General features: G+C 43.7%; 1 protein-coding gene across 1 annotated transcript in view; it reads left to right on the forward strand.

Moving 5' to 3' along the window:
- The first annotated feature begins 290 nt into the window (after positions 1-290).
- The window catches only part of LOC118363688 (B-cell CLL/lymphoma 9 protein-like), a 110,097-nt gene continuing 91,706 nt past the window's right edge, over positions 291-18,681 (forward strand). Inside the window, exon 1 of the mRNA XM_035744816.2 lies at positions 291-760. The gene's annotated coding sequence lies outside the window, so the exon portion shown is untranslated. The remainder of the gene's footprint in view (positions 761-18,681) is intronic.

Raw genomic sequence — 18,681 nt, forward strand, 5'->3', positions numbered from 1 at the left:
GTATGGTGCCTGTGCAGTCCTCTGCTGTGTGTGTGTGTGTGTGTGTGTGTGTGTGTGTGTGTGTGTGTGTGTGTGTGTGTGTGTGTGTGTGTGTGTGTGTGTGTGTGTGTGTGTGTGTGTGTGTGTGTGTGTGTGTGTGTGTGTGTGTGTGTGTGTGAGCAGGTCAGAGACTGGAAGGCTTACACGCCGAACGAGAGAGAGGGAGAGGAGGGGCGACCTGAATAGTGGGGGATAAAGAGCGAGTGGCAGAGAGGACGGAGACAGAGGGAGAAAGGGGTGTTTGTAAGGGTAGATGTCTGTGAGTGTGTGTGTGTGTGGGGGGGGCTGTCTTGTTTGCAGCTTGTCAGCAATTGCTTGAGACAAGCTTCCCCTCCACCATGTGTGAAAGCTACTTGGCGTGAATACCCGGACTGTACCAAGTGGCGGCGAGTCATGAGGGGGGAGCTGCAAGAAAAACAGACCCACGCAGAGACAATAGGCCCCTGAAGTGTTCCCCCCGAGTTGCTTTGATGTTGTCCTAGTGTCTAGATGCTAGAGGGGACCAGGGCTTGTGAGGAAGAAGAAGTCTTTGTGTGCACTTTTTTTCACCGGCCAGGACAAAAGAGTGGGGAGTAAGAAGCCCAAAGAGAAGAAAAAACACAAAAACAAATGAAAACCAAAGCGCTCCTCTAGATGTTTTGTGTCCGCGGTAGTGGGGAAGCGAGGGAAGGAGAGAGCGAGTGAGGAGGAGAAGAGAGCTGCAGTAGCACAGGTTGATTGGGTGAGTAGTTTATGTGTGTGTTTCTTCAGCTTTGGTTGTTTTCTATTTCCATGGGGTTAGTTGTATTTTGGGGTTAGTGGGGGTGGAGGCTGGAGTTGGAAAGCCACTGGGTGAATTGCATGGTGTTGGTGTACCTCCCATTAAAAGTGTAAATCTGGATTTTTATTTACACCAGTGTTAATGTCGAGATTGTTTATATGCGGATAAATGCAATGCATTGAGCTGTGTGGTAAAAGCCTGCTTAAAAGGCAGTGTGTGTGTGAGATTGTCAGTGTGGTTTGGAATGTGGGATTGATTAGTCTGTAAATGGGATAACCCCCCTATGATAGTCTGACCCTCTGTGTGTGAGACAGAGAGAGTAACGGCGGTGAGGGAGGGTGTTAGGTGGGAGGGAGAACCGTCTGAGATCTCCCCAGTCCCATGTGTGAGACAGAGGTGAGACAATGAGACCGCCCTCTCCGTGTCAGCTTTGTCACTTGTGGTTGTGGCTGAACACAGTGTTGGGGGAGTGTGTGGGGGGCAGGGTGGACCTATCTGCCCCTGAGGGGTTTTGGGGGTGGGGGGCTATGTCTGTCGAACCAAGTGAGCATGTGGGTAGCGGGCAGATTTCACACAACCAGCGGTTAGAGAAGAAAAAAAAGCCTGCTGTGATTTGTGGTTCTCCATTCCTTCCTTTCTGTCTCTCTTCCCTTTCCATGTTATGATGCTTGTCCACAGCTGCAGTGTATCTTGAGAATTAGAACTCTCCAGCTTATATACAGAGTCTTTGTTAGGGCCTGGCAGTGAATGGCAGTTTGGGGAGTTAATCATTCTGAGATTGTCTGTCATATTCACTTGGTTAACACTCAACACACGATGCAAAGAGTGAACTGTGCACAACGCGTGGGATTCAGCTGGTATTAAAACGGATACGAAAGCATTAGAATTGTATACACAATTTCTTTGTGGAGTAAATATTGTTTGTTTGTTTGTTGCTATATTCCTTGACTATTCAACTCTAATTAATCTCAAAGAATGGTTCACTGTGACTTAAGTTCACCTAACTTTAGTTCACCCTAACTTTAGTTCACCAATGTGATTATATTATTTGATCATTTCCATGTCCCAATTCAGCGGTATATTTAACCTGAGAGATATTTGCTGTCGGTCTTTGATATGATCGTTTTGTCTTCATTACATTTACATTTAAGTCATTTAGCAGACGCTCTTATCCAGAGCGACTTACAGTCTGGTCCTGAGTTAAAGGAAGTCCTCTCTGTCACGTGGATATGATAGAATGAAGTGTGTTTGTTCCTTTATTTGGACCCCCCCTGTTAGCTTTTGCAGCAGCAGCATCTACTCTTCCTGGGGTCCACAATAAACACAAAACATGACAAGTAACAAAACTGATACACTGCTAGACAAGGAAATGCACACACATTTAAAATTCAACAATAATACAAACAATACAACAACAAAACATTTGACAAACAATACAACAACAAAATAATGTGTGCGTTAGAGTACGTCTGTATGTCTGTGTGTTTGTATCCCCTCACAGTCCCGCCATTCCATGAGGTGTTTTTAATCTGTGTTTTTATGGTAATTTTGCTGTTAGCTTGAGTTATTAGAGATGGAAGGGAGTTCCATGTGATCATGTCTCTGTATAAAACTGTGCGTTGTTGTTAATTTGTTTTGGAATTGGGGACTGTGAAGAGACCCCTGGGGATTTGAATGGATGTCTTAGCTGAATGTTATTTAATTATGCAGACAATCTGTCATTTTCTTCACAGTAATATTTCTCATACAAACTAGGAGAAACAGTTCATCTCTGGTCAACCCTACACATCGATGCGGCTGCAGTGGAGTGGGTAGAGAACTTCAAGTTCCTCGGTGTCCATATCACTAGGGACTTAAAATGGTCCACACACGCGTGCACAGTCGTGAAGAAGGCGCGACAGCACCTCTTCCCCCTCAGGAGGTTGAAAAGGTTTGACATGGGCCTTCAAATGCTCGAAAAGCTGCACCATTGAGAATATCTGGACTGGCTGCATCACTGCTTAGTATGGCAACAGCACCACCCTGGATCGCATGCCGCAACAGAGGAAGGTGCGGACAGTCCAGTAAATCACCGAGCTCCCTGCCATCCAGGACCTCTATATCAGGTGGTGTGAAAGGTAGGCCCTGAAAATCATTAAAGACTCCAGTCACCCAAGCCATAGACTGTTCTCTCCGTTTCCGCATGGCAAGCGGTACCGGCGCAACAACTCTGACACCAACAGGCACCTGAACAGCTTCTATCTCCAAGCCATAAGACTGCAAAATAGCTAACAAAATGGCCATACAGACTATCTGAGTTGACCCCGTTATTTTATTTTTGTACTGTCTCTATGCACACTCACAGGATTCTACACACTCATACACACTGACACTCCAACACACACACACACACACACACACACACACACACACACACACACACACACACACACACACACACACACACACACACACACACACACACACACACACACACACACACACACACACACACACACACACACTTGATTTTCTCACAAGCACAACATGCACACACATTCATACTGACTCTACACACATGCACACACACTCACATACAGTCATCATATACACTGCTGCTACTCTGTTTATCATATATCCTGATATGCCTAGTCACCTTACCCTATAAATATCTACCTCTATCACTCCAGTATCCCTGCACATTGTAAATATAGTATTGGAACTGATGCTGTATATTGCTTACTTACTTCTCGTGTTCTTCTTATTTTATTTTTTATTTTTTCTACCTTATGTTATTTTTAGTATATTGATTACTACATTAGTGGGTTTAGAGCTAGCAAGAAAGGCATTTCACTGTACTTGTGAACATTAAAACATAAAACTCGAGAGGGGAGGAGAGGAGACATTCACTCTGTTCTACATTAGTCCCGTCTTGGTCCTCAGACATCAGCTTCAAAGATGTGGTAGTTCAGGGATTTACATTCACACTGTGGAGTCAGTGTTACAAGAGGCAGAGTTCACTTCCAGTTGATTCAAGCAATGCATCAAAAAATGAGAAGAAATGTATCTTCCTGAGTTAACTGCCGTTTATACTGCACCTAACGCACCTAAATATAAGTAAATGAGCATTGAATGAATGAGCGTGGGCAATCATGAGTGTTTTATTTGTGTAAGCTTTACCTAATAATGCATCAAAGGGTACTTGGATTTGCTGATAGAGTATATTTGCACTTCTGTGACACAGACACATTTTATCTGTTCAAAATAAAATTATTTTATAAGCGTATTTCTCCTGACGTTTTTCAGACTCGGAAAAGCGAATAGGTTGTGAGCATTTTTGTTGTGCGAAAAAGGCAGACTACGTGAATGCAACGTAAGTCTGTTATGCAACAGGAAATAGCATTCAACTTAATTCTACTGCTGTATAATCGGTAAAACATCACATTGAGTAATTATGTAAAAGAAGAAAAGGCATCATGATTAAATGAGTTCTAGGGTTTTAAACGAGTAAATTCTATCATTGAAAGGGATAGTTCATTGGGGAGCGTGCAACAGAATAAATGGGTTTATTCTTCACAGTTGTCAAATATCTAATGCATAAATTATGCCTACATTACAGCAACAGTTAATAATCCACTGCAAACATAAAAAAGCATTTAGTTAGATGACAGTTTAGTTAATGCCAGGATGTGAGAAGGGACGCTCGTAATAGTTTCATTATGTCCTCGGGTCCTGTAGCAAATTTTTGGTCAGCAGAAATAACTTTAGAAAGAGAATGTGGACTGGGGACTTGCCTTGTGAGACACGGTGATTCTAGGAGGTTCATTTGGAGGTGTCCATCAGGCTGTGTATTCGGGGGGGGGGGTGACAGCACTCCAAAGACAGTTGAATTTTGAGACCAGAGCGAATCACATCAAAGTTATAATTGAGCATACTACACACCCTCTTTGGCATAATCACCCCACCTTTTTGTGTCCTGATTCTGGTTCATGTATTAAGCTATGGCTGGCTATTGGAGAAGACGGTAGTAAGAAAGAGTATGTGTAAGTCCTGCAGCACATCCTGACCTCAGGGACCCATCCCCCATCAACAGGCCCTGTAATCAACATGGATTTCTGCCCAAAGTGGTGACAAATTTACCGGTGCTATTGCTAAGCAATTTCAAGGAAAAACGAGCAGAGGATCCAATAATTGAAGGATCAATGGTCGTGGTTCAGGAGAGAGAGGAGCTCTGCTGGCTGGGCAGACAGCAACCAGACATTTGGCCTCAGCTCCCTACTCTGACAGGACCGGACTGAGGGGGGTGAGTGAGTGAGTGAGTGAGTGAGTGAGTGAGTGAGTGAGTGAGTGAGTGAGTGAGTGAGTGAGAGAGAGAGGGGGTTAGAAGTGTTTGATCCCCTGCTGATTTTGTACATTTGCCCACTGACAAAGAAATTATCAGTCTATAATTTTAATGGTGGGTTTATTTGAACAGGGAGAGACAGAATAACAGTGGAGTTGCAATGATCATGAGAAAGGTGAGGAATCAGCCCAGAACTACATGGGAGGATCTTGTCAATGATCTCAAGGAAGCTGAGACCATAGTCGCCAAGAAAACAATTGGTAACATACTACGCCGTGAAGGATTGAAATCCTTCAGCGCCCACAAGGTCCCCCTGCTCATGAAAGCACATATACATGCCCGTCTGAAGTTTGCAGATGAACTTCTGAATGATTCAGAGGACAACTGGGTGAAAGTGTTGTGGTCAGATAAGATGGAAATGGAGCTCTTTGGCATCAACTCAACTCCCGTGTTTGGAGGAGGAGGAATGCTGCCTATGACCCCAAGATCACCATCCCCACCGTCAAACATGGAGGTGGAAACTTCTTTGGGGTTTTTTTCTGCTAAGGGGACAGGACAACTTCACTGCATCAAAGGGACAATGGACGGGGCCATGTACCGTCAAATCTTGGGTGAGAACCTCCTTCCCTCAGCCAGGGCATTGAAAATGGGTCGTGGATGGGTATTCCAGCATGACAATGACCCAAAACATATGGCCAAGGCAACAAAGGAGTGGCTCAAGAAGAAGCACATTAAGGTCCTGGAGTGGCCTAGCTAGTCTCCAGACCTTAATCCCATAGAAAATCTGTGGAGGGAGCTGAAGGTTTGAGTTGCCAAACGTCAGCCTCGAAACCTTAATGACTTGGAGAAGATCTGCAAAGAGGAGTGGGACAAAATCCCTCCTGAGATGTGTGCAAACCTGGTGGCCAACTACAAGAAAAGTCTGACCTCTGTGATTGCCAACAATGGTTTTGCCACCAAGTACTAAGTCATGTTTTGCAGAGGGGTCAAATACTTATTTCGCTCATTTAAATGCAAATCAATTTGTAACATTTTTGACATGTGTTTTTCTGTTTTTTTTTTGTTATTCTGTCTCTCACTGTTCTTATAAACCTACCATTAAAGTTATAGACTGATCATTTCTTTGTCAGTGTGCAAACGTACAAAATCAGCAGGGGATCAAATACTTTCCCCCCTCACTGTATAGGTGGTAGATGAGTGTCTAGATCATTTTGCTCAGTTCACGCTGATGGTCAGATTGTTTCCCAGTCTCTCTCTGCTTGATGACTTCCCCATGTGTTCCAGCCAGTCAGTCTGAGATGGCTGCTGAGCTCATTTATATATTTTTATATATATATATATATATATATATATATATATATATATAAATATAAATGTCAGTTCGGGGGTTTGAACTTGCAACTTTCCGGTTACTAGTCCAATGGGCTACCTAACCACTCTAACCACTAGGCTACCCTGCCGCCCCAAGCTCCACAGAGTGCAGAGTCAGGGGCTGTCCAGACAGCCTAAGTCCTCTCTACAAAGACCAGAAGTCCCTGAAATTTACCTAAGCCCCTGTCACGGGGGGAAAACTTCCCTCAAGTACTGATACTGAGAAATGTCTAAGGAGGCTTGAACCAGAATTAAAACAATTGTAAAAGAAGGCTAAACCACGCTGCATGTTGACTGAGAATGTTTATGCTGGATTTTAAGGAAAGCTGAGGCTTTGTATCAATATCCAATGGCAATATCCACGAAATAATCAGCTTGCGCTGCTGTGTCTTCAGGGCGTTTTTCTTTATAAGCTATCTGGGTCTGTGTTGAGGACTGTGTCTACGCTATAGAGTCGCTACCTTCCTCAAGTGTCAAATCGACATTAAGTTGAGTAGGCCTATTTTCAGAGCTCTTCAGCGTGATATCACCGATGCTAGCTAAACAATAGCACACAACACTTGATTGAACTCCCCAGCTTCACTTCGTCTCTATCAAGCACGTTACAGCATACAAAGCATGTGCATGTTCAAGAGGCCCTTCACACCTGGGTGGGCTCTACAAAAGTACTCAGAGCAGATGGGCGAATATGCAGAGGAACACACGTTAGCGATTGCATTAGCATTAGCGCATAGCATTAGCAATACTGTTGTCTCAGTTAGGGATGTGGCGGTCACAAAATTTTGTCAGTCAGTAATTGTCAAGCAAATAACTGTTGCTCTCACGGTAGTTGACCGTTAATTAACATAAACACATTTAGCATATCCTGGCTTCTACACCTACAAGCCACTGATGCAGACCTCTAATAAATCCATGTAATATAGCCTACACCTTCACAATAAATCCGTTATTTATTTTAGACAGGTCTAAAGAAACATGATATGAAGAGATTTTAGACTATTTCAGAAGAACAGAAGAGCATACTCTGAGTTGTCCTTATGTTAGGCCCTGATCTGGCTATGCCATGTGGTTGTGGGCTACAGTAGTTCATTAAGCAGACAAGATTTGCTTAAAATTGTGCGGCTATTCTGCGTTGAGAGGTTAACAATGAAATAGGTATTCCTGTATGCTTAATTTAGAGTTATTAATGTAACTTTAGCTGTTCTACAAATGTTGGGCTATATATATATATATATAATAAATATATATATATATATGCTATATGTTTTGATTTGTAATACATTGTAAGACTGCATGATGTGACTCCAATGATGATTTGAGAAAAATCACTTGAAAGGCATGAACTCTGCTTTGTTTTTAGCGCAGGCTGTACACACCACATCAGTCACTCATTCACAAGTTGAGAAGCAGTTGATAATGCCTGGAATTTCACTGTGGCATCCCCTTTGTGTCGTCGTTTTGCACCTAAAAAAATCCATGTATTTTGCGGGCAGTGGCCTTCGGGTCTTTCTCACAGTCTACAAGTGAAGACAGACACATCCAGACGCAACTGTGAGCGTCCTCATCCAATTCAGAGGAGCATATTGAAAATATTGGAAGAACTGTCCACATTTACTTTTCGTCAGCCAACAATATGAGTAGGCCTAACGAACTTCAAAAGCACTAGGCTATGTCAATCTACTATCCCCCATAGGACAAAGGTAAACCTATTCTATTCTGTGCGAGAAATAAATATTCCATACATAGTCTGGGAAAGTTGTGGGATGCGATAGATCCCAAATGAATACAACCACTAGCATTAAAAACACTTTTTGTGGCTGACACAACAATGTGGCTGACACAACAGATCAGAACGTTTCGCAAATGTCATACTTGAGTAAAATGAAAGATACCTTAATAGAAAAGGACTCGAATAAAAGTGAAAGTCACCCAGTAAAATACTACTTGAGTAAGCCTAAAAGTATTTGGTTTTGAGTATACTTAAGTATCAAACGTAAATGTAAATGCTAAAATATACTTAAGTATGAAAAGTAAAAGTATAAGTATAAATTCCTCAAAATCCTTATATTAAGCAAGTCAGACGGACACATTTTCTAGTTTTTTATTTCTCCAACACTCAGACATCCGTTACAAACGAAGCATGTGTTTAGTGAGTCCGCCACATCAGATGCAGTAGGGATGACCAGGGATGCTCTCTTGAGATGTTGCACAAAATGAGCTCATGGACTCTCATGAAGTGTTTGATTCGATTTTCGAATACATTTGCATTGATGCCAGAGTGATTAGAGGGACAACAGAGTGCTGAGTACCAGGCAGTTAGCAAGTTTGGCAGGCTACTAACGACCACCAGCAGCATCAGAGCTTGGAGAAGCCTAATTACTGGCAACGGTCACATGGAATTCGACTGCCTTCATGACTCGTGGCGGGAATATGGTTATTACCTAGTCTCAGTTCTTGTTAGAGAGTCATTGATCTTGTGTTGCTTCTCCCTGTAGCTTGTTTGTTATTGTCAATGGTCTCTCATGGTTCTGCTCAATGCCAAGATGCCAGCAGATGAGGGAAATCTAATTTGGGAGAGAGTTCTCTCCGTGATGGAACACAGCTGTAGAAATCCTTGCTGAAGTCTCCTGCTTCGTACACATCAGGGTCGTGTTCATTGGGCACCAAACAGAAGAAACTAAAACAAAGAGGGACGACCTGGACTTGGTCCAGGAAGAAACAAGCATTTGCATTTTCTGTTACGTGGCCTAATGAACTCACCCCAGATGGGCGATGATCAAGGAAAGAGACATTGACCACCTCTGTGAGTATGTGCAGCACATTAGATCACAACTCTGGCTATGTATTGACCTTGGCTTTCCCATGTAACACTACAATAGGATAGCATACTAGATCTCTGCAGCTAACTGCTAGCTGCTAACTGCTATTCATTCCTTTACACTTGTGTGTATAAGGTAGTTGTTGTGAAATTGTTAGGTTAGATTACTTGTTAGATATTACTGCATGGTTGGAACTAGAAGCACAAGCAATTTCGCTACACTCTGCTAACAATGTGTATGTGACAAATAACATTTGATATGATTTGAATTTGAGCCGTGACAAGGAAGGACAGTAACAGGGTCGTCGTCTCTTAGACACATTTGTGCACTTCTAGGAATGGTGCCGTTGTTCAGTGGCTGGAATGTTTCACGGCTTTTCCAAGGCTGACCTGATATAGCTGGAACAAATGATGGCGCTACTCTGGCGGTTGGTCTGTAATGCTGATATATTTGCGTTGGCTGTTAGCACTCCATGATATCAGCACAGACCTGCACTTTAGCTTCAATTAATGGACTCAGCATGGGTGAGGAATCAGCATCCCCAGCGTATTAGAAAAACACACACACACACACACACACACACACACACACACACACACACACACACACACACACACACACACACACACACACACACACACACACACACACACACACACACACACACACACACACACACACACACACACACACACACACACACACTCTCTCTCTCTCATGGGCACACACATGCCTATACAAAGACTTATACAGTGAAAGGTGGTGCTGTTTCTTCCATTTCAGTGCCACTTCATTCCTAGAACCCCTCTGGTTCGCCACAGTCACATGGAAATAATACCTGCCCCTTTGCTTTGGGATCATTACTACTCTATTTTCATAATTTACTGTGTCTGTATGTTGGATCTGGTTCCCATTTCCCCAGGATTTATGCTGCTCTATTACATTCCTCTCTCTTTAATGCACTTGCACAGAGCCACGGGAGAATTTGATACGCTTCGCATTTGGGAAATCTGAGACAGAGAGAGTGAGACAGAGAGAGACAGAGAATGAGAGATATTGAAAGAGAGAGGGGGGAGATAGGAAAAAAGAGGGTCTGAAAATAAAAAAATAAAAAATAAATGTTTTATAATTTATTTCACCTTTATTTAACCAGGTAGGCAATTTGAGAACAAGTTCTCATTTACAAAAATAATGACAAAGGATAAAAATATTGAATTCCTGTGTGTAGGTCAGGTTCCTGGTTTAGTGCTTTTGTGGTGCCCTAGCCTCTTGATTGGGCAGAGGTTAAACCAGATCATTGGCTGCTGGTCTTCGGGCCATGGTGGTGGCAGTAGTGGTGGTGTGGGATAGCAGGCATCAGGGAGGAGGGTGAGTCATCAGGGAGCCCAGCGCTCACAATATACAAGCACCAAAAAGGACTGGAGAAAGGGAGGGAGGGAAGGAGGGGGAGAGAAGGGAGGGGGCTGTGATGAATTCAAAGCAGTCTTGCTTGACTTGTGGTGTTTATTGGTCCATGGAAGCTTCTGGAAGTATGCTAATGACTCTTATCCTGTGTGTGTGTGTGTGTGTGTGTGTGTGTGTGTGTGTGTGTGTGTGTGTGTGTGTGTGTGTGTGTGTGTGTGTGTGTGTGTGTGTGTGTGTGTGTGTGTGTGAGAGAGAGAGAGAGAGAGAGAGAGAGAGAGAGAGAGAGAGGCAATGAGCGACTTTCCCCAACATCTCACACTGTCTGTCTGTCTGTCTGTCACACACACACACACACACACACACACACACACACACACACACACACACACACACACACACACACACACACACACACACACACACACACACACACACACACACACACACACACACACACACACACACACACACACACACACAGAGAGGCATGTGGAAAAGGGGCCACTTTAATAATGGGAATTTATGGGAAATGATGTAAAATATATCACTAGCCACTTTAAACAATGCTACCTAATATAATGTTTACATACCCTACATTATTCATCTCATATGTATATGTATATACTGTACTCTATATCATCTACTGCATCTTTATGTAATACATGTATCACTAGCCACTTTAACTATGCCACTTTGTTTACATACTCATCTCATATGTATATACTGCACTCAATACCATCTACTGTATCTTGCCTATGCCGCTCTGTACCATCACTCACTCATATACAGTGCCTTGCGAAAGTATTCGGCCCCCTTGAACTTTGCAACCTTTTGCCACATTTCAAGCTTCAAACATAAAGATATAAAACTGTATTTTTTTGTGAAGAATCAACAACAAGTGGGACACAATCATGAAGTGGAACGACATTTATTGGATATTTCAAACTTTTTTAACAAATCAAAAACTGAAAAATTGGGCGTGCAAAATTATTCAGCCCCTTTACTTTCAGTGCAGCAAACTCTCTCCAGAAGTTCAGTGAGGATCTCTGAATGATCCAATGTTGACCTAAATGACTAATGATGATAAATACAATCCACCTGTGTGTAATCAAGTCTCCGTATAAATGCACCTGCACTGTGATAGTCTCAGAGGTCCGTTAAAAGCGCAGAGAGCATCATGAAGAACAAGGAACACACCAGGCAGGTCCGAGATACTGTTGTGAAGAAGTTTAAAGCCGGATTTGGATACAAAAAGATTTCCCAAGCTTTAAACATCCCAAGGAGCACTGTGCAAGCGATAATATTGAAATGGAAGGAGTATCAGACCACTGCAAATCTACCAAGACCTGGCCGTCCCTCTAAACTTTCAGCTCATACAAGGAGAAGACTGATCAGAGACGCAGCCAAGAGGCCCATGATCACTCTGGATGAACTGCAGAGATCTACAGCTGAGGTGGGAGACTCTGTCCATAGGACAACAATCAGTCATATATTGCACAAATCTGGCCTTTATGGAAGAGTGGCAAGAAGAAAGCCATTTCTTAAAGATATCCATAAAAAGTGTTGTTTAAAGTTTGCCACAAGCCACCTGGGAGACACACCAAACATGTGGAAGAAGGTGCTCTGGTCAGATGAAACCAAAATGGAACTTTTTGGCAACAATGCAAAACGTTATGTTTGGCGTAAAAGCAACACAGCTCATCACCCTGAACACACCATCCCCACTGTCAAACATGGTGGTGGCAGCATCATGGTTTGGGCCTGCTTTTCTTCAGCAGGGACAGGGAAGATGGTTAAAATTGATGGGAAGATGGATGGAGCCTAATACAGGACCATTCTGGAAGAAAACCTGATGGAGTCTGCAAAAGACCTGAGACTGGGACAGAGATTTGTCTTCCAACAAGACAATGATCCAAAACATAAAGCAAAATCTACAATGAAATGGTTCAAAAATAAACATATCCAGGTGTTAGAATGGCCAAGTCAAAGTCCAGACCTGAATCCAATTGAGAATCTGTGGAAAGAACTGAAAACTGCTGTTCACAAATGCTCTCCATCCAACCTCACTGAGCTCGAGCTGTTTTGCAAGGAGGAATGGGAAAAAATGTCAGTCTCTCGATGTGCAAAACTGATAGAGACATACCCCAAGCGACTTACAGCTGTAATCGCAGCAAAAGGTGGCGCTACAAAGTATTAACTTAAGGGGGCTGAATAATTTTGCACGCCCAATTTTTCCGTTTTTGATTTGTTAAAAAAGTTTAAATATCCAATAAATGTCATTCCACTTCATGATTGTGTCCCACTTGTTGTTGATTCATCACATCGCTTCTGTAGGTGCAACGCAACCTCAAAATAAATGGAGACATTTGCCATAACGGTAAAAAGAGTATAACGCAGAGAGAGGATCGGGATAATCAAACTGCTGAGATCCTTTCCAATCTGATATGATAACCAATGTTAGAGCCGATTCAGCTGATTAATGGTCCCGTTCATGTACAGAGCCCACTACATTGATTATTTTGGCAAGTGTGAACGACTGGGTTCGAAACCAGGGTCTCCTACGTGCCTCAAAACTGTGAGCCTGCTGAGCTAAACGCTATCAGAACCCTATAGCTGGGCCCTTTAAAACCCCTGACAATTGTCCATCTTTTCTCACAGATCTGCTAGGACACAGCTTAGTCACGGATAATAATGTAATAGTCTTTCGATTCACTAGATCGCCACGCCTTCCTCAAGGACAAAGGCTTTTCATTCAGACATAGAGAAGTTATATACACTCCTAAACCACACATCATCTACCATGGCAACAGGTGCATTTCTCAGTGTCACGGGTAGTGTGTGTGTCAACATCACAGGTAGAGTTCTTTTGTGCTGCTCAGGCACAGCAAAGGTCACATCGTAGTCTCTGTGAGGAGCCACTGGGGCCACACATTCTTACTTTGTACCTGTCGGATCAGTTAGCATTATTTTTTTACACCTCTCTCACACATTGTAGCCCCTTCACCCTGCTCTCAGCACTTATCTCAACCTCAAATACCAATACAATATAACCTTATACTGTACAGAGTGTACTACTATCAAGGCAGGACAATTAAAATCATAGAGATCTTGAATGACCTACCTTTTTATCCACACAGCCATTTTTCTCTGCTGCTGTGAATGATAAGCAATGTGGTATGTTTCATCCTATTCCTCTCTCAAGGCTCATACACTCATGCAAACCATACAGGCATGCACAACTCTCCAATATGGATTTACTGTAGAAGGGGGTGTATTGTGTGTCGTGACTATAGCTGTAAGGTTGAATGGAGCAGGTTGGCATTTATTGTCTTGAATCTTGACCTGGAGGCAGAACATTTTTTGTTTTCATGAATCTTTACGATATAGCCAAGTTTGACTCTGCAGCTGGCCTATCTAGCGGAAATCGCTCAGTTTTGCCTCCAGGGCAAGAATCATACAACAAATATCAACCTGCTTGGGTGGATGACAAGCTGATCTTGTGTCAGCGAGTGTCCCCATGTGCATGAGCATCGTGTGCACGATCATTTATTGTATTTGCAGTGGGAACGTCTTGTTGAAATGTGGTGTTTGTGTGTGTATATTGAGCATGTGCCGGGTGTCTGTCTGTTTGTGTATGCGTGCTGTGGTGCAGAGCAGTAATGCTTCTGCTCAGCGTAGCAGATCACACTAGCATCTGCGCAGCTGTGCCGGTGACGGCTCCTCCGAGAGCATGGGGAACGGGCGCAGCTGTGCATCTCTTTCTCTCGTTCTCTCTCCTGCTGTCTTTCTCTTTCTAAACTCTCTCTTTCTCTTCCAATCTCTCTATTTCTTTTTTTATTGTCTTCTCACTCTCTCCATCCCTCTATCTCTTTGCTATCATCCTTCCTCCCCTTTTCTCTTCCGTCTATCCTCTGTGTCTCTATTTTTCTCCCTCCCCTCTCTCGCTGTCTGCTATCTTTTCTTCTGTCTCTCTCTCTCTCCCTTCCTCTGCCCCTCCTCCCTTCGTTCTGGTAAATACAGCCTGTCTTTCGGTAACTCAATCATGGTTCCACCAAGGGCTTGTTGGACTGTATCCCCATGGTAGCCCTCATCAAAAAGCAGAGAGTGATATGTCAGATGTTCACCCATCAAACCCACATATTACTAGACCCATAGGTCAGCACAGGCTAGCTCTCACCACACCTCCATACAAGGGATTTTGGCTCTCGATTCAACTTCCTGTGTTTTACTTGGCCCATGGCCTCGTGGAACCCTGGCCTTTGGAGCTGCTCCTTAGTTAATATGTGAAATAAACTTGAACTATTCACTCGTTGGATAAGCTCCGTATTCCACCACTTTGTTGTACTTTGAGGAGGAGGTAGACTATGAAATGAGAAAGTTCAGATTCAGAACAAAGCAAATGGAGAATAACTACACTGATAATTCAATCTAGTCTAAAGAACAGGGCCAGTTTCCCCTACACAGATGATCTAATCTAATCAAATCAAATCAAATTTTATTTGTCACATACACATAGTTAGCAGATGTTAATGCGAGCGTAGCGAAATGCTTGTGCTTCTAGTTCCGACAATGCAGTGATAACCAACAAGTAATCTAACTAACAATTCCAAAACTACTGTCTTATACACAGTGTAAGGGGATAAAGAATATGTACATAAGGATATATGAATGAGTGATGGTACAGAGCAGCATACAGTAGATGGTATCGAGTACAGTATATACATATGAGATGAGTATGTAGACAAAGTAAACAAAGTGGCATAGTTAAAGTGGCTAGTGATACATGTATTACATAAGGATGCAGTCGATGATGTAGAGTACAGTATATACGTATGCATATGAGATGAATAATGTAGGGTAAGTAACATAAGGTAGAATTGTTTAAAGTGGCTAGTGATATATTTACATCATTTCCCATCAATTCCCATTATTAAAGTGGCTGGAGTTGGGTCAGTGTCAATGACAGTGTGTTGGCAGCAGCCACTCAATGTTAGTGGTGGCTGTTTAACAGTCTGATGGCCTTGAGATAGAAGCTGTTTTTCAGTCTCTCGGTCCCAGCTTTGATGCACCTGTACTGACCTCGCCTTCTGGATGATAGCGGGGTGAACAGGCAGTGGTTCGGGTGGTTGATGTCCTTGATGATCTTTATGGCCTTCCTGTAACATCGGGTGGTGTAGGTGTCCTGGAGGGCAGGTAGTTTGCCCCCGGTGATGCGTTGTGCAGACCTCACTACCCTCTGGAGAGCCTTACGGTTGAGGGCGGAGCAGTTGCTGTACCAGGCGGTGATACAGCCCGCCAGGATGCTCTCGATTGTGCATCTGTAGAAGTTTGTGAGTGCTTTTGGTGACAAGCCGAATTTCTTCAGCCTCCTGAGGTTGAAGAGGCGCTGCTGCGCCTTCTTCACGACGCTGTCAGTGTGAGTGGACCAATTCAGTTTGTCTGTGATGTGTATGCCGAGGAACTTAAAACTTGCTACCCTCTCCACTACTATTCCATCGATGTGGATAGGGGGGTGTTCCCTCTGCTGTTTCCTGAAGTCCACAATCATCTCCTTAGTTTTGTTGACGTTGAGTGTGAGGTTATTTTCCTGACACCACACTCCGAGGGCCCTCACCTCCTCCCTGTAGGCCGTCTCGTCGTTGTTGGTAATCAAGCCTACCACTGTTGTGTCGTCCACAAACTTGATGATTGAGTTGGAGCGTGCGTGGCCACGCAGTCGTGGGTGAACAGGGAGTACAGGAGAGGGCTCAGAACGCACCCTTGTGGGGCCCCCGTGTTGAGGATCAGCGGGGAGGAGATGTTGTTGCCTACCCTCACCACCTGGGGGCGGCCCGTCAGGAAGTCCAGTACCCAGTTGCACAGGGCGGGGTCGAGACCCAGGGTCTCGAGCTTGATGACGAGCTTGGAGGGTACTATGGTGTTGAATGCCGAGCTGTAGTCGATGAACAGCATTCTCACATAGGTATTCCTCTTGTCCAGATGGGTTAGGGCAGTGTGCAGTGTGGTTGAGATTGCATCGTCTGTGGACCTATTTGGGCGGTAAGCAAATTGGAGTGGGTCTAGGGTGTCAGGTAGGGTGGAGGTGATATGGTCCTTGACTAGTCTCTCAAAGCACTTCATGATGACGAAAGTGAGTGCTACGGGGCGGTAGTGGTTTAGATCAGTTACCTTAGCTTTCTTGGGAACAGGAACAATGGTGGCCCTCTTGATGATGTAAAACTAGTTCTTGACTAAAAAGCTATTTCAATGGAGATTCTACATGGAACATCATTTTTAATCCAGGACTAGTCTTAATCTAGTTCCAGAGTTAGGAGGCCATTTTACCTGATTTATTTACTATTTAAGAAGGTGATTGGCCCAATGAAAAGATTGTGTCAGTAGTTCAGACCCAGACTCTTCATGGTGGTGAGATGTTTTTTATTTATTTATTACGTTTTTTATTTCACCTTTATTTAACCGGGTAGGCCAGTTGAGAACAAGTTCTCATTTACAACTGTGACCTGGCCAAGATAAAGCAAAGCAGTGTGACAAAAACAACAGAGTTACATAAACAAACGTACAGTCAATAACACAATAGAAAAAAAATAGAAAAATCTATGTACAGTGTGTGCAAATGTAGAAGATTAGGGAGGTAGGCAATAAATAGGCCATGGAGGTGAAGTAATTACAATTCAGCATTAATAGTGGAGTGATAAATGTGCAGATGATGATGTGCAAGTAGAGATACTGGGGTGCAAAGGAGCAAGAGGGTAAGTAATAATATGGGGATGAGGTAGTTGGGTGTGCTATTTACAGATTGGCTGTGTACATGTACTTTGATAACTGATGCTTAAAGTTAGTGAGGGAGATATAAGACTCCAGCTTCAGTGATATTTGCAATTCGTTCCAGTCATTTGCAGCAGAGAACTGGAAGGAAAGGCGGCCAAAGGAAGTGTTGGCTTTGGGGATGAGCAGTGAAATATACTTGCTGGAGCGCGTGCTACAGGTGGGTGTTGCTATGATGACCAGTGAGCTGAGATAAGGCGGGGCTGTACCTAGCAAAGACTTATAGATGACCTGGAGCCAGTGGGTTTGGCGACGAATATGTAGAGTGAGGGCCAGCCAACGAGAGCATACAGGTCGCAGTGGTGGGTGGTATATTGGTCTTTGGTGACAAAACAGATGGCACTGTGATAGACTGCATCCAGTTTGCTGAGTAGAGTGTTGGAGGCTATTTTGTAAATGGCATCGCTGAAGTCAAGGATCTGTAGGATAGTCAGTTTTATGAGGGTATGTTTGACAGCATGAGTGAAGGAGGCTTTGTTGCAAAATATGAAGCCGATTCTAGATTTAATATTGGATTGGCGATGCTTAATGTGAGTCTGGAAGGAGACTTTACAGTCTAACCAGACACCTAGGTATTTGTAGTTGTCCACATATTCTAAGTCAGAACCGTCCAGAGTAGTGATGCTAGTCGGGCGGGAGTTCCATTGAAAAACCAGAGAGCTAATTTCGCTAGAAGCCAATATTGTGTTCAACCTGGTGTGATTACCCCCTCCAAAAAAAACCTCCCTGTAGCCCTTGCCATTGTCTGTAATATTTGCATAATTTCTATCAAGGTTTCATTCCTCTCCCAGCAGGTCACATACTCACAAACACACACACGCCACAAGCTAGCTAGCTAAATAACGTAAGACAAAACGTTTTTTGAAACCTTTTCAGCACCGGATGGCAGTACGATCAATAGTGTTTCCACTCTAGGTAAAAGACGCTCAGCGCTGCAGCAGTATTGGACTGTCAGCACAGGGCATCACAGAGGGCTGCTGGGTATGTGCCTCTCCTTTCCTCTCTCCCTCTGTCTTCCCCTCTTCTTCTCTCTCTCCCTATGTCTCCCTCTGCCCCCCTCTCCTTGTCGCCCTCTGCCCCCCTCTCCTTGTCTCCCTCTGCCCCCCTCTCCTTGTCTCCCTCTGCCCCCCTCTCCTTGTCTC

This window comes from Oncorhynchus keta, chromosome 30, assembly GCF_023373465.1.
Source record: "Oncorhynchus keta strain PuntledgeMale-10-30-2019 chromosome 30, Oket_V2, whole genome shotgun sequence".
Taxonomy (NCBI): Eukaryota; Metazoa; Chordata; class Actinopteri; order Salmoniformes; family Salmonidae; genus Oncorhynchus; species Oncorhynchus keta.